The following is an 18509-nucleotide window of genomic DNA, read 5'->3' as shown; positions in this document are numbered from 1 at the left end:
ATAAAAAAAAAGCAATTAATATTTTTTGTTCAATACGCAAGCCACCTTGAATTATTACTAAATGTTCACAACAACTTCTAAACATAGTCTGACCCAATACAATGTAAAGAAATTAAAGTTAATCACAACATAATATCAAATGCTAATAAAAAATTCCAACGACTACAACCAATCTTAATATAAATATAAATCATTACAGCACACTCAGACATACTCAAATATTATAAAATTCATTCTAAGATCTAGAAATCACAATTACAATGAAAGAAGTAAAGATTAGAAGAGTTAAAACTCTCTTTTGAAGCTCTGAGTTCAAGCCATAAACATTGCTACATAGAATTGGAGGATTAGCAACACCTGACCATCACAACAGCTCCAACCAAGCTCCAATCCGATTCAGCCATGAAGAACAGTGAAGATGAATGCTGAAGGATGTGTTTCGGTTGTGGAAGCTCACTGTTATCTGGTCCTTCGTTCTGTCACGCCGTCGCTCCCTCTCGCTGCCCTTCTCGCCGTCAGACCGAGAAGAAGAAGACGCTGGTGATGATGGAATTGAGGGAAGAATGATTCTGTCTCCCAAGCCTCCTTCTCTCTCGTGTTTCTCTGCCTTCCGTCGAGTTCCTGTCTGCCTCCTGCTGTATTCGCCGTCGAGCGCCTCCTCTTGATTCCAGATGGAGGAGAAGAAGAAGATGAAGACGAGAACGATGACAGGTGATTCTCCTCTCGCCGTCGACTCCACTGGTCCTCCTCCTCGCCTCTGGTTCGCTCTGATTCTGCCGTCAAACGCCCCTCGCGTGCCTCTGCTCACCGCTGCTGGTTCGCTGTTTTTTCGGTCCTTCGCTCAAGATGATGATGATGTGTAGCGCGTGTCAGGGTTGAGGGGGCAAAACGTTGCGTTTTGCTCCCCGTTTTTATTATTATTATTATTTTATTTATTCATTTATTTATGTATTTAATTTTTTTTTATTTTTAAATCTTCCAAAAACCTGTAATCACAAATTCAAAAATAAGGTGAATTAATTGTCCTTAAAAATCAATTACTCACAATTAAATCAAAATATGACAATTTTACCACTATAAAATGATAATTCAAAATAAAACATATTAAATCAATTAATCAATTAAGGCTAAAAAGATTAATTAAGTTGACAAAACCCATGCAAAAGATATCAAAACATATAAAAATAATTGAGTTTGTAAAACCCTTACCCCAAAACATTATAACTCGTCATAGAACCACTACTATGGTAGAAAAGGAAATTTGTTAAAATGAACTACCATAGTAGAAAGAAACTTGCACATTTTTTTTTTGAAATTGACTTTCAAACTCGGGTCAAACCCAAACTCCATTGCATGCAACTAAAATCATTCATTCATGTCCACTGGACCTCCGAGCCTCCGGCCCGGGTAACAACATACATCAAAATCAGCCCATCCAATTAGTTTTCAACCATGTAACAAAGTTTCATAAAATAATAGAAATGGCCTCCGGCCAACTAAAACGAGGAGATAACATATTCTCCAATTTACAATAAGATCAACAATCAAAATATCTCAAAAGATCCTAAATGTGGCAATATATATACACTAGCCATACATATACAAAGGCTAGAGGCCTAAAGCTAACCAAGCTCAAGCCTCTGCATCTCTTCCCGAAGGTGCACACCTAGAACCTTCGCTTGAAAACATTGTAAACCACGGGGTGAGACAAACGTCCCAGTAACCAACTTTTCCAATTCAAGGTACTACTAATAGGTGCTCGTAAGGTGTCAAGTGGGGCAGTTCACAAGTCATATTATAAATGATAGCCACAACAAATAATGCAGGTGCAATGATGCAAACCCATCAACTATATCCCTCACTTTGGGGGATTTTCAAGAGCCAAACCCGGCCTATCCCTCACTATGGGGGACGTAAGGAGCCATAAAAGGCCTATCCCTCACTCTGTGGGACGTAGGGAGCCAAAAGGCCTATCCCTCATTATGGGGGACGTAAAAAGCCAACCATCATACATTAATGGAGGCCTTATCACGTGGTAGTAACTATCAAAAACTCTCACCAATTCCCAATTCATGCATCATGCTCAACCCATAATCAAATAGTAATTGAACATTTCATAATTAATTTCTTTCAGTGGCATATCTTTCACAATTCCAAGATTTATTCATTATCAATCGAAACCCCACAAGACGGTTTTCCTTTTTATATATACAACATACAATTTGAATATAATTGTTACTCAGAGCACAAAACATAAATCTACTCACAATACCACAGAAGCAAGTACTAAGGATTGGAAAGTGGTTACCTCTCGCCTGAGCAAGAAATAACAAACCAACAATGTGGCCCCGTGCACCAACAAGACTCACAATCGGTCTACACAAGCACACAAACACACAACCATCATGTATTAGCTTTCAAACTAATAATGTGGCCAAAACAACATTTGGGGACACAAAATTCCTAGCTCCAATCAAAACTCTACCCAACTCAAAGGGTATACCCATCAAAACAACACTCCAAAGTCATAAAAGTCTATTAAAACATCAAGTCCCCTTTTCAAGCATCAATTAGAGTTCAAACCTCAAGGACCCACTGTAGGAATTCAACCTCCAACATCCCATTTGAACAATTGAAGTCTTAACAACAATCTAAACCGATTAAACATCCAATTTAACTCTCCTTAACATAACCCAATTCACAAAACTCAGAATCAACCTCTACATTATCATCCTCAATCACTAACCTCCTATTTCCATAAACCCTAGCTTCAAAAACTCAATGTTCTTCAAATCTAAGAAAACTACACCGATTAAATACTTAGATTAACCCAAAGCAATCAATTAAACTCAAAACAATCGATCAAAAATCTCAATTCCATCACAACCTAGAAAACTCTAGGGTTTCACCAAAAATCCTCAGAAATTCCAAGAAAGAGAGTAGATTAGAGGTTAAAATCACTTACTTGAGGTAGTGGATCCTTATAAATGTCTTTCCCAAGCCTCAACACCGAAACCCTAGCAGAGCTCCTCTCTCCTCTTTCAGATTTTCTAATTTTCGCACAACTATATAGATTCGACACCTTTCGCCGCGACGAACCCATATCTTCGCCGCGGCGAACTAATCCCGAGAGGGATTACTCCCCTGAAAACCCAACTTCACCGCGGCAAACTCCAATCTTCACCGCGGCGAAAGCTTCCCGAAAGGAAACTCTCGCTCACCTAGAAAAACTTGGCCGTGGCATGCCCTCACCTTCGCCGCGGCGAAACATTCCCGAAAGGATACTCTCCCCTGGAACTCCCGGTGCGCCGCGGCGAAGTTTTACTTCGCCGCGGCAAACATACCCTGAGAGAGGTACGTTCACCTATTCCTCCAACATACCTCAAATCCAACCCAAACACCAAGGTCAACATTAAATCACTAATCTATCCTCAAAAATAAACCAAAAGAGGTTATTAAAACCCGATAAAAACTCAGAATGTTACAGAGTTTGTCATACTCCCTTGTGATCATAAATGTAAGAGTTAGTTGAATGATTCGTTTTCCTAGATAGAAGATCTAATTCACTTTGTCCTTCAATTTATAAGTCAATATTTAAAGTGGGTTTCCTCAGTATAAGTAATTTCAATGAGAATGATTAAACACGTATTTTAATAAAATTAAAAAATATTTTTCATAAATAACTAATTTGTTTTAATTTTTATAAATTAATTATCTAACCCATATATTTAGGACCAGAGGAAGTAGCTAATTAATGTAAATGATCTGGTTGCAAAAATCTCTTTTCTTGGAGAGATAATACGGCAGTGAAAATACCTTAGCCTTGAGAATTCACTGGCCTATTCTGTTATACAACTCATTTCGCACTTCATGATTACGTATTTCTCTTGATGATTGCAAAAAGGCAAAATCAGAAAAAAAAAAATGGAAATAGAAAAACTGCAAATAGAGACCTAATTGCAATATTATTATGGGTTCTGATAACAATTGATAAGCAAATGATAACAATTTTTTTGAATGGGTTCCTGTATGTAATTTTTCAATTTCCACAGTTTTTTTTTTGTGATTTTTCCTTGCAAAAATTATAGTCGACCTCAAGTCTATCAACTATATTCTAGAGTGAAATATGCATGACACTGTTCATTTCATTTTTTCTCACCAGCTCCTTAGCATCAACGGAGAAACAAATTGAGACTTTAATTTTAAGGATTCTTTGATCTTAAAAATATGGTTAAATAATTGAATAAAGGCCACAATCCATTATGTATTTTGATTGAGGGATGGATTCGATTTAAACAATATTTCAAACTGAAGATAGTCATGAGAAGTTTGGAAAAGTTAAAAAAGGGCAAAATATAAAAATCATATATGAAAGAAATTTAATGAATTAGTATAAATATAAAAATCATTAAATTTAAATATAGAGGACTTGCTTTAATTTACGTATATATGCAAAACCCGAATATATATTTTTTTTCTTTTTTAAAACTGTTCTTAGTGGTCATAGGATGTCATTTGCACTTTTGTTTTTCAAAAAAAATATATCACTTGTATAACTTAAAAGCATGATGCAGTTTGCAGTCTTTTCTTTTTTCCATTCTTTTTCCAGGCGAGGTGACTTCAAGGCTGATCAAAGTAAAAGTAGAATTTATAACTAGATTTTTTTGGGGGGGGGGGGAGCTTACATACATGCAAATTATTTTTATCAACAATAATGTGTTGACACTAATAATGGCAGGTGTATCCCTTTAGAGTCGCATGCTTAACAAATAGATAAGCTTATTTTTTGAGCATAAAAAAGAAACATTTATTTAAAGGAAAATTAATCTACAAATCTCTATAATGTATCTTAATTTTGAATTAAGTCTATGTAGTTTATTTTGTTTGAGTTGGTTCCTTACAGTTGATTCGTTACATGCATCACATCCCTCAGAGTAACGCGCATCAATTTGGATCTACTCCTCCAGTCCTTAATATAAGACCCATTTAACTAATTTGATTAGATTAAGAAAGTTAGGTAAATTAGTTAATTATAAGAAATGTGACACTTTTTTCCTAAAACACCATAATCACCTTTCTTAATACCCTCCTCCCTCTTCTACTTGATTATGGTTGAGGGAGTATCCATATGGGTAATTTAGAGAAAATTGATAAATATGAGAAATGGGTCTTATATTTAAGATCAAAACCAACTCAACAATTGGGTCCTATATTAAGGACCAGAGGAGTATAAAATTTCTTGAAGTCTTTATGAAATCTACTTTAGTTTTCACACTCTTTTAACATACATGCATCTTTCTGTAAATAAAATTTTATGAAATCTATAAATTAAAATTAAGGGATCAAACAATAAGAGTTGAATTCAAACAAAGCAAACCAAAATAACCTGATTTAAGATTGAGGTAAACTATAAGGACTTGTGAATGAATTTTTCAATTATCTAATAATGTATAAGAATATATGGATACATATTAGATAGTAACTGCTAAAAGTTACTAAATTCGGTCCTAAATATAAGATTTTGTTTATAGCATAAATTGCATGTTAAAACTATATCTTATATTTAGGGTAAGGATACTATTACATTTCCTTTTCTTCTTTTAATGTGGGGCAGTTGATGATAAGCGACAAGCCTGGGAGCATATAGGAAGGAGCGAGGAAGGAACATGAAAGTTCGAATGCGCACAATTCATTAATATATAATCCCAAAGAGGAAGACCTTTGAGGGTGAAGAAGACCTTGATTCTAGATAGCTATCTGTTTTTCCTTTATGAGAGGACTGAATTTGGAAGCATTTGTGGAAGAATTCAAGTACATTGGACTTTCCTAGGGTTATGATGTTTTTTACATTACAATGGAAAAGAAAAGAAAAGACAAGCAAAGCACTCCAGGGTAGGCCACCTCGATGTCTAATATTATTCCAACAATTCCCACTCTTTATGCGCCTGTGTAACCTTACATTTTATGGTCCAGAAAAAGGTTTAGAATACTCAATCTCCTTCTAAATATAAGTGAATTTTAACTAATTAATTCATATGTATTAATAAACCTAGACAGAAGTATTAAATTTATCATAAAATTTAAACAATTTCTAATAATATTACTTGTGTTAACTATACTGAACTTCATCATTAACCTGTATTCTCTCCCTTGTACTAAATATGGATACATATGAAAGAAAAATACTTAGTACTTCCTTAAAATGAAAAACCAAAACCACCTGCTGGTGTACTCCATTACTTCTCTGTCGTCTTCCTATATAAATATCGACTCCTTTGTTTTATATAAAGTGAACAAAAATAAATTAGATTTACGAGAAATTAACACAAGCTCCATTAGAGTATTATAACAGCCCTTTTTGGATGAAACTGGTAATCCCAAACTCTAGAATTAACAAAAGGTGAAGACCTTAGTTAACTTTCCTTATTTGGGTGAGATTCTCTTATCCCTTACTCCCAATGATTAATACATCGATCAAGGGTCATGTTACGCTAACATTTCATGTATGCAAAATGATTACATGCTCTCCCCAGTGCCCTTCCACACTTTCTCCCAATTTATTCATTCCATTACAAGGTATTTCTATTTTTTTTTGTGACAATGTATTTCCATTTTTTTTAAAGATATAAGATGTAGTTATACAAAATTTATATTAAAGGATTAAACTTAGCTTAAGTGCAATTGCTTAAATCTATTTTATATACACGCACACAACTCTCCAATTAAATCTTGCAACATGTGAAATACATTTTTAATGATGATAGTCTAACACAATTTTAAAATTTAATCCATGTGAACTTTTATTACTAAAAGAAATTTATGTTCTAAGATTTGATTGAAGAATTAAGCGAGTGGACATACATTTGTCAATTTTAAAAAAGCATAAAAATATTCGAAATAAAGAAATATCTTGTTTGATGTATTAATTTAAGAAAAATCATAACAAAATATAAAAATTTTATATCATTAATATATTTTTATATCTCAACAACAACACAATATTTTAAATAAAATATTATAAAATAAATAAGGGAAAATTCCTTTAAAAGACAACCAAATTACCTAAATTTCAATTTGGGTTACTAAATTTAAGAAATCGTTAGGATTTAGAAACTGTCATTTTACCTCATCACTTCCATGAGTTACTAGAAAAGGAAAATCGAAGACATTTGCTGTCACAAATGGAAACTATTGTGAATTGTGAATAGAAACTTATGAATTGCAAAATTTAACTTGTTAATTTCTAAAGTTGTCTTATGATTGAGCTAAAAGAGATTATTGCAAAATTTTTGTTACGAATTAATGGGAACTTGTGGTTTGTGAAATTGAAAGTGTGAATTTGTAATGTCCTACATTTCTGCTGTCTTAACTTCGTAGAGTTCATAAACTTTTTGATGGCACGACCTGCCCTTCTTTTTCCTGTTGTTGGGAACCCTATTGCTGGGCACGGTGAAAGCATTCTTTATCATCGTCATAACTTTTAATGCTGCGTCAAATTTATCCTACTAAGAAGCCTTCAAAATTTATCCTCAGAGCAAATATTATCCTGTCTAATCACATCCAAATAATCCAACTCTTTCTGCAAATAGATTTTGATTTGAATATTATTACTGTGTTTATGTTGAAACCTCTCCAATTACCGATATTCATGGGTAGGCTTCAGTTGTTAATTTTGTAATAAAAGTATATCAAGGATGGGTTTAATTTTCTTTTTGCCGCATGTAAAGTCATAAAGCTGATATATCTCCTTATTTAGCTAACGTTATACTTGCTATAGGCTTTGCATACTCCTATTTAGTATCTCTCTAAATAGAGTTCCCACTTTTGGAAAGAATTTAATCTGTAATTGAAGTTGAACTGCCCTTAATTGTCGCTTTGGGGTTACTCCAAAAATTAACCGAATTAATGCAATATAGTGCAAAACTCGGGTCGTTTCACTTTGAGGAGCCGAAAACGAAATTAAATCCTAGTAAATGAATGCAAGTAACCTAAACTATAAAAAGAGATTTTTGATTTTGAAAAGCTGTTAATTAAATACTACGAATCAAATTGAAATTAAAATACTTTTTTTTTGTTTTTATATAAAAGTGATTAAAATGAATGGAGATTAAAGAAATGAAAATGAGACACACAAATAACACTGATAAAAGTCAATCCTCCAATTCAACAACGCAGGCAATCATCACTCTAAAAGATGTGGGAGTTAAAAATAATGAATTAAGAATTATAATTAAGCTTTTTATCCAACAACCGAGCCACCTCGAGTTGCGACAAAATATTTTCCTAAAATCCCAACTTACTAACTGCAACCAGAATAGTAAAATGGGATTAAGGATGCTAAAAACCAATGCTTAATTAGAACTTTTAAATCCAAAATAACAGAATTAAAGCTAACAAGAGACTATATGATTCAAAATTCTAAGCCACCTTAGAAAATCACAATATATTAATTTCAAAATCAATACAAATGTCATAACCACAACATTATAATTGAGATCAAAACTATAAACAGCCCAATGTCAAATACTAAGCAATAATTCAGTCACAATAATCCCCAAATATAATCAGATTAAGCAATACAATTATCCCAACAATCAGAAAAACTATCCTAAGACCTAGGAATTGTTAAACAATTATTGAGTAAGAAATTAAAGTAACTAGAACTCCCCCTTGAAGATCCAAGCTCCTGCCATTATTGTTGAATTGGAGAATCAGAGGATCTTAGCCACGGTTTGCCATAAAAATTGTCATATTCAGAATTTTGCTACGGTTTGCCATGGAGGGAATAATGGAACAGTGGATGATTCCTTTCTCCTGCGTTGCTGGCAGCAGTGAAGAAGAAGCAGACGATGCCGTCGAGCCTGCTGGTTCTTTGCGCCGGCAAGGAGAAGACGGTGGTGATGGTGGTGAACGGAGGCGCTCACTCTGTTTCGTTCTATCTCCTTCGGCGTCTCGCTCCAGCTCCTTCCGTTCCCCTCGTGTTCAGCTTCCACGTCGGCTCGTGTTCAGCTTCCGGTCTTCCTCCGCTCCTGCTTCGCGTGTGTCTCTCCTTCCTCCAGCGTTCTCTCTGTTTTTTTTTCCTTTCTCTCAGCCGCCGTCCGCGTTCGTCCTTTGTTTCGTGTGTCTGTTCGGCCTGTCCTCCGCTGAAGAAGAAGATTAATGAATATTAGGTTGGGGAGCAAAACGCAGCGTTTTGCTCCCCTTTTTTTATTATTTTTTTATTATATATTTTTTTTCTTTTTCTTTCTTTTTTTTTTTTTTTTTATTTTTATTTTTAAATCTTCCAAAACCTGCAAACAAAATTCAAGATAAGGTAGCATTAATTGTCCTTAAAAATCAATTAATCATAATTAAATCAAAACATGACAATTTTTGCCCCTATAAAATAATAATTCAAAATAAAACAAAATAAATCAAAGAACAATCAATTAAGGCAAAAAGGGACCAATTAAGTTGACAAAACCCATATAAAAGATACCAAAATATATAAAAATAATTGAGTTTGTCAACTCCCCCACACTTAGCCTTTTGCACTCCTGGGCAAAACTTGATTAAAGAAGAATCCAATAGAGACACTCAATGCAAGCAAACATAAAACTAACTAAGCATGAATGTGCAATTAACTCAAGCAACCTTTATTCTTGATTAATCAACAATCATAGAATACTTCAGTGCAAAGAAATTAACACAAGAAACATAGCAGGATAAAAGAAGAGAAACATAATAGAGCTCACATAGGGTACAAGTGTTTCACTCATCTCTCAAATGGGAAAAATTTCACTCAATTCACCTAGATTAGCACCTACCATAAGCTTGTAGAGATTCTAATATCTCCACTACTAACATACCTTAGAGTCATGATCAAGGGGACTTGAAGGGTTGTAATGTTGGAAAGCAAGGTCAAATGAATGAAATGAACTAGCAACTGAAATGCATGAGTAATAAAGTATCAACTCAAAGTGAGCTAAAGTACAATCATGAAACAACACCAAAGTGCAGATTTTAACCTTTTAAGACAAAAATCTTTGCTCTTCAAACCACCATGGAATGCTTTATTTCAAATTTATTCTTTTGTTGCAACTTATTTTCTCTTTTTTTTTTTTTTAACTTTCTTTCTTTGGCTTTTCTAAACATTTTCTTCTCTTTCTTGCCTTTTTTTCTATTTCTTTTTTTTTTTTTTTTTTGCATCCAAACTCAAGAAGGCAAAGATATTGACTTTAATGATGTACTTTTCAAAATGAAAAATCAGATAACTCATGCAAAACACTTGCTTAAAAGTACTGAATGGAATGAAAGTGAAGGCTCAAAGGGGTGAACAAAGGTTAAATGAAGTGGTTTGTGTTTGGGTAAAGGGTTTAGAAATGAATGCCCCTATCATCTTCACAAACCTAAGTATTAATGCAGCTTTGAAAAAGAATCTAGACAAGTTCTAGAGGTTAACCAAAACTAGGTGAAAATCACATAAGATGAGAAAGAATACATGGCTCAAAAATCCTTCCATCAAGGCTTTCTCCAAGATGTTTCCTCCTTAAGGATCAAGCTATGAAACAAGGTTAATAACACTGCACCAAAAGTATTCTACTATGCTAATCAACTAAGAACAAAATCACTCAAATCAAATGCAATCAAACTCAGCCGTGCAATATTCACAAGCATTGTGCAAAAGATTTTAAAAGAGATGCCCAAGGATTACAAAAGTCAAGTCAGCAACAGAGAGAACAGCAACTCGCCCATACAGCAGTGCAGAACACTGAGGCGAATGAAAACAGGAGGACACAGAAACTAGCAGCAAAATTCCCAAGCAAGAATCACTCTCAAATCATGCGATGCAATTCAGAAATCAACCAATAGGCAGAGAAGAGAGCAATTATAGCAGCAATACTTAGGAAACAGGAGCAAATCCAAAGGCAAAATTTTTTTTTTTTTTCAAAAGAAAGCTCAACAACTCAACAACAATCCCTCCCCCACACTTGATCAATACATTGTCCTCAATGTTAAGATAATGTGAAATGAAAATAGACAAATATAAATCAAGTGATCAGAAGAGATGGCAGAATCAAGAGGAAACAAAACAAACAACTACTAAACAGAAATAAACAGCTACAACTACAGCTACTGGAAAAGTTCCCTCCCCCACACTTACTCCTAACTATCTCAGCAAACAGATATCACCAGCAATACAACATAAAGTAAAAGAGTAGGGTGGAAGGGAACAACCGGGTGATCAGGGAGGTCTGTGATTCTCATGGTAGTGCTTCAGTAGATGGCCGTTGACTTGTGAAGTTATACCGGTCTCCTCATCTACGAGCTCTACCGTGCCAAAGGGATATACTTTAGTAACTCTAAACGGACCTTCCCACTTGGTGACAAACTTCCCGGGCATCAGCTTCAACCGGGCTTTAAACTTTAGAACCTTGTCACCTTCATGAAACTGCTTCCTCAGAATCTGTTTGTCATGAATCATTTTCAGCTTGTCTTTGTAGATTCTGGCATTGTCGTAGGATTCAAGTCTCATCTCTTCAAGTTCCTGGAGTTGCATCTTCCGATTGATAAGTGAAGATTCGAGATCTGCATCACATGCCTTGATTGCCCAATAAGATTTGTGCTCGATCTCCATAGGTAGATGGCAAGCCTTGCCATAGAGCAACCGGAAGGGGGACATGCCTATAGGGGTCTTGTAGGCAGTCCTGTAAGCCCAAAGAGCTTCCTCAAGCCTTTCACTCCAGTCCTTACGGGATGGTTTCACGATCTTCTCAAGTATTCGTTTCACTTCCCGGTTAGAGACTTCAGCTAACCCATTCGTCTGAGGGTGATAAGGAGTGGCCAGCTTGTGATTGACTCCATGTTTAGCCAATAGAGACTTGATGGTCCTGTTGCAGAAGTGTGTTCCTTGGTCACTGATGATTGCTCTTGGAATGCCATACCTGCAAAAGATATGAGAACGTAAGAACTTGGCAACAGTAGAAGCATCATCTTTCCTAGTTGGCACTGCCTCTACCCATCTAGACACATAATCTACTGCAAGTAATATGTATGAAAATCCAAAAGACGAAGGGAAGGGACCCATAAAATCCATGCCCCACACATCAAAGATTTCACAAAATGCATAGGTCTTAGAGGCATCTCATGCTTCCTACCCAAACTCCCAAACCTCTGACACTTATCACAAGACTTGCAGAAAGAATAAGCATCCTTAAATAGAGAAGGCCAATAAAAACCACACTCTAAAACCCTCCTAGCAGTCCTATTAGCACTAAAATGCCCCCCACAAGATAAAGAATGTGCAAAGGTAAGGATAGAGTGGATCTCATTATTTGGAACACAGCGTCTGATGATCTGGTCACTGCATTGCTTCCACAGGATTGGAGCATCCCAGATATAGTATCTTGCCTCCCTCTTCAGCTTATCAATCTGAAATTTAGACATAGAAGGAGGTATAAGGTCAGTGACAAGATAATTAACTATATTAGAGTACCAAGGCTCATGAACAGCCAAGGCAAAAAGTGCAGAATCAGGAAATGAGTCAATAACAAGATCAGAAGAGTCAACTCCCTGTGTGCCTTCAGGTAACCGACTAAGGTGGTCAGCTACATGATTCTCTGCTCCAGCTCGATCTCTAATCTCGATGTCAAACTCCTGTAGCAGCAAAGCCCATCTCAGCAGTCTAGGTTTAGACTGAGGCTTCTTAAATAGGTACCTAACCGCTGCATGATCTGTAAAAACAACCACTCGAGAGTTTATAAGATACTGTCTAAACTTATCCAAAGCAAAAATAATAGCAAATAGTTCCTTCTCCGTAGTGGTATAATTCACTTGAGCGGAATCAAGCGTCTTGGAGGCATATGCGATGACTCTAGACTGTTTCTCCTCCTTCTGTCCAAGCATGGCACCTACTGCAAAGTTAGAAGCATCACAAGACAACTCAAAATGTAAATTCCAGTTAGGTGCAGTGAGAATAGGAGGTGAAACAAGCATAGATTTCAAAGTGTCAAAAGCATGTCTACACTTATCATCAAATTTAAATTCAGTATCTTTTTTCAATAAGGTAGAAAGAGGCAGAGCAACTTTACTAAAATCCTTAATAAAGCGCCGATAGAAACCTGCATGTCCTAAGAAAGACCTCAAATCCTTTAAACAAGTAGGATAAGGAAGGGATGAAATAACTTCAATTTTGGCCCTATCAACCTCAATCCCCTTTTGGGAGATGAGGTGACCTAGGACTATCCCTCTATCAACCATGAAATGACACTTTTCAAAGTTTAAAACCAATTTCTTATCAATACACCTCTCAAGAGCCTGTTCTAGGCTATTCAAGCACTCATCAAAACTCTCACCATAAACAGTGAAATCATCCATAAAAACTTCCATGTTTTGCTCTAGAAGATCACTAAATATCGCCATCATACACCTTTGAAAGGTGCCTGGAGCGTTACACAACCCAAATGGCATCCTTCGATAAGCAAAGGTACCAAAAGGGCATGTGAAGGTAGTCTTGTCCTGATCTTCAGGAGCGATAGGTACCTGAAAATAGCCAGAAAAACCGTCAAGAAAACAATAGTGAGACTTTCCTGAAATTCTTTCCAACATCTGATCTATAAAAGGTAATGGAAAGTGGTCCTTTCTCGTAGCATCATTCAACTTCCTATAGTCTATACACACTCTCCAAGCATTTTGAACCCTAGTTGGAATCAGTTCATCATTTTCATTTCTCACTACTGTGATACCGCTCTTCTTTGGTACTACTTGTACCGGACTTACCCACTCACTGTCTGATATGGGATAGATGATCCCAGCACTCAACAACTTTGAGACTTCCTTCTTAACCACATCCAGAATGAGAGGATTCAGTCTCCTCTGTGGTTGCCTAACTGGCTTGGACCCTTCATTCAAAAGGATCCTGTGTGTGCAAACTGAGGGATTAATCCCCGGAATATCCCCTAAAGACCATCCTATAGCCCCTTTATGACTCTTCAATACAGAAATCAATCTTTCTTCTTCAGAACTACTCAAAGAACTGGAAATAATAACAGGCAATTTAAATCAGCAGCAAGAAAGACATATTTCAAATTAGAGGGGAGGGGTTTCAGTTCTAAATCAGGAGGTTGCACAACAGAAGGAACTAATTCTTTTATGTCAAGTGCATTCAATGCAAGTGGCATGTCCATATGGCTTAGGGAAGGAGATATAAGCTCATCATGATATGTATGTCCTCCACTTCCCAACTCAGTGCCATTCTTGGATGACCTACAAAAAGAAGGATCGGTATCAATTTTATCAACAGAAACATCAAGTAAATCACAAGGAAGAGTGGGATTAGAAGTGACTAAGTGAGTAGCAATCTTTTTGCTAGCCTCTTCTAATGTTCCAGCACCACTCAAAGGAGAAGCTACCGGTGTAGCTTGTGTAACAGCTCCTTTATCATCAGTTACCTGCAAAATCAACAAACTCGCCTTTCTCAAGGCTATCATCAAGTGTAATGTTCAAGGCAGAATCACAGTTAAGACAAGATGATGCATCAAAATCATGAGAGATGGAAAGGAGGTGATCAACTTCTAAACAGTTAACACACACCACGTCACCATAACATGAGCAAAAAGAAGAAGAATGAGGGGTAGATAAACAAGTAAATGCATCATCATGCTCAACAATCTCACCATACCAGTCATGTTCATGCATCTCAGATTCATGCAAATCATCATCAACATCATTAACAGCACAATCAATCAAATTAACACCCAAGTAAGAGCAATCTGCATAACCTTGACTCATAGCATCAGAAATGTTGAAGGTAATCTGTTGGTCCCCAAAACCCATGGTAATGACCCCGTCTTTCACATTAATTATGGTTTGGGCTGTTCTAAGAAAAGGTCTTCCTAGAATCAAAGTGCTATCGGCTTTAATCTCATCAGTCATATCTAGCACATAAAAGTCAGCTGGGAACACAAGACCCTTCACTTGCACAAGAACATCCTCAAGAAAGCCCTTAGGATGTCTCACAGTCCTATCAGCTAGACCTAGCACAACACTGGTGTCTTTCAAGGCATGAATACCCAAACTCTCATAGACAGAGGTAGGCATAACATTTATGGCTGCACCTAAGTCTAGTAAGGCATGTGAAATGTTTGTTTTGCCTATGGTACAGGGAATAGTGTAGGAACCCGGGTCTTTACACTTAATAGGCAGCTGTGGCTTGAAGATAGCACTAACACTAGACCCCAGTTGGATTCTCTCACTATGCCTATACTTCCTCTTGTTTGTACATAGATCTTTCAGAAACTTAGCACACTTAGGCATCTTCTTAATCAAATCAAGTAATGGCACATTAACCTCAAGTTTGCTAAACATTTCAAAAAGCTCATCATTATCTTTCTTTTCAACAACTTTCTTACTCATGAGATATGAATGAGGAAAAGGCAAGTCAGAAATATTTACCTCATCACCTTTGGAAGATGATCCTTTCTCTATTGGCTCTTTGGATTGAATGGAGGTCTCTTGAGTGGCCTTGGGAATGTCTTGAGTGGTTTTAGAAGGAGGAGACTCAACTTCTATCTCTTCATCAACCGGTTCTTCACCCTCTTCATCATCTTTGAATTGCACTGTCTTAGCACCAATTTCCTTACCGCTTCTCAATGTAATTGCATTCAAAGATTTAGGATTTATCACCGTGTTGGAAGGCATTGAACCACTAGCCTTAGCTTGCTGTTCACTCACACCATTTGACAACTTAGTGACATAAGAAGTCAAATTAGAGGTTCTAGTTTCCCATTGCTCCATCCTATTCTCTAGGGCTGCAAATCTAGCTTCAGATTTAGCTTCAGACTTAGATATGTGCTCAGTCATTGCCTCAATGCCCTTGAGTATTCGAGAGAACCGCTCATCATCCTTAGACTGTGATTGCTGTGGGGTAGACATGGCTCTAGAAGATTCTCCTTGTAACCCTCCATAGTAAGATTGCCCTTGAGGAACCATATTCCCTTGAAACCCTTCTTGAACCTGCCTATTGTCACCTCCTCCCCATCGGAAATTTGGATGAGCTTTCCATCCTTCATTATATGTGTTTGAGTATGGGTTCCATTGCTTGGATTGATTGGCCCTTCCTTGATACATGGCAGAAACTTCCTCATATCTATGAGGGCAAGCAGCAGAGATGTGCATAACAGAATTACAATGCTCACAACTAGGTGCAGTCATCTCCATAGAATTAGGAGTCCGAGTGTCAACAGGGGGAGTGTGAGATGCAAGCTTATTCAACTGTGTAGTCAAAGCAGCAATTGAGAAGTGAATGTGTCCAATTGAGGAATGTGGACTGAAGAAGGATTAGTATGCATTGCATTGACATTTTTAGACTCCCTGATGCTATACTGTTGATGGTTCAATGCCATTTTCTTGATAAGTTCCCATGCCTCCTCAGCAGAGTTAAATCATAAGAGAACCCCCAGAAGCAGCATCCAACATCCCCTTATCTTGGGTCTTAAGTCCATCATAAAAGTATTGGACTAACTGCTCATCTGGAATCTGATGGTGTGGACATCTAGAAAGCAAGTCCTGAAAACGGTTCCAGTAGTCATAAAGTGACTCATCATAATCTTGCTTTGCAGAGTAGATCTCTTTCTCAATGTAGAAGTCCGGGAAGCAGGGAAATACTTCTCCAAGAATGCTTTTCTGAGGTTGTTCCAGTTATGGTAGGCATCTGCCATATAACTAGGCAAGCTCATGTACCATTCTCGTGCTTTGCCCTCCAGAGATAAGTGGAATACCTTCCAAAGAACCTCATCCAGATCAGCCCCAACCGGCTTCATGCTAGCACATACCATAGAGAGAGATTTCAGATGTTTGTACGGGTCCTCACCTGTCAAACCATAAAATTTAGGCAAATTATTAAGCAGTGGACCTTTAATCTCAAAATTAACATCAACATTAGGGCATGCAACATTAAAAGGATCATAATTTGCATCAGAAGTAGTGGCTTCCCTAATAGTTCTTCTTCTAGGGTTATCTCCATTATTCTCTCCTATTCTGTCATGCTCCCCATTATGTCCATTGCCCCCTCTCTCATTACCACCATTGTTGTTACCATTAGGATTATTAACTGTTTCCATTATGTCACCTAAGTCAACCACCAAATCTAGATCAGTTAAATTGTCTAGTTCAACCTCACTAGTCCTTTCTACCCTTGAGTCTTGTCTAACTTCTCTTAAAGAACTTTGAAGCTCAAGATTGGAAGGAACTAGGGTTTTAGACCTACCCTTTCTTGGCATAAACAATCAATCAACCAGAAGCAAAAAAACAAAAGAAAACAGATGAATGCAATGCAATGCAAGTGTATGCGTATGAGAATGAAAAATGCAATGAATGAAAAATCAAGATATTTAGTTGTATTTTAAATTTTTTTTTATGCAAAGAAAGAAGAAGAAAAAAAAATGCTATGAAAAATCAAAGAAACAAATGCAAACTACTAAAGAAAATGCAAAAACTAACAAAAATGAAAACTAAAAAGGCTCAACAAATGAACCCCAATCAAGGCTACTTGACACTTAATTACTAGGGAACCAATTTCTTGGCTCCCCGGCAACGGCGCCACTTGAAGTTGAACTGCCCTTAATTGTCGCTTTGGGGTTACTCCAAAAATTAACCGAATTAATGCAATATAGTGCAAAACTCGGGTCGTTTCACTTTGAGGAGCCGAAAACGAAATTAAACCTAGTAAATAAATGCAAGTAACCTAAACTATAAAAAGAGATTTTTGATTTTGAAAAAGCTGTTAATTAAATACTACGAATCAAATTGAAATTAAAATACTTTTTTGTTTTTATATAAAAGTGATTAAAATGAATGAGATTAAAGAAATGAAAATGAGACACACAAATAACACTGATAAAATCAATCCTCCAATTCAACAACGCAGGCAATCATCACTCTAAAAGATGTGGGAGTTAAAAACAATGAATTAAGAATTATAATTAAGCTTTTGATCCAACAACCGAGCCACCTCGAGTTGCCACAAAATATTTTCCTAAAATCCCAACTTACTAACTGCAACCAGAATAGTAAAATGGGATTAAGGATGCTAAAAACCAATGCTTAATTAGAACTCTTAAATCCAAAATAACAGAATTAAAGCTAGCAAGAGACTATATGATCCAAAATTCTAAGCCACCTTAGAAAATCACAATATATTAATTCAAAATCAATACAAATGTCATAACCACAACATTATAATTGAAATCAAAACTATAAAAACAGCCCAATGTCAAATACTAAGCAATAATTCAGTCACAATAATCCCAAATATAATCAGATTAAGCAATACAATTATCCCAACAATCAGAAAAACTATCCTAAGACCTAGGAATTGTTAAACAATTATTGAGTAGGAAATTAAAGTAACTAAAACTCCCCCTTGATGATCCAAGCTCCTGCCATTATTGTTGAATTAGAGAATCAGAGGATCTTAGCCACGGTTGCCATAAAAATTGTCATATTCAGAATTTTGCTACGGTTTGCCATGG

This window comes from Neltuma alba, unplaced genomic scaffold (assembly GCF_004799145.2).
Source record: "Neltuma alba isolate B1F8T4 unplaced genomic scaffold, ASM479914v2 tig00010703_pilon, whole genome shotgun sequence".
NCBI classification, from domain to species: Eukaryota; Viridiplantae; Streptophyta; class Magnoliopsida; order Fabales; family Fabaceae; genus Neltuma; species Neltuma alba.
Note: the sequence above shows the minus strand (reverse complement) of the source record.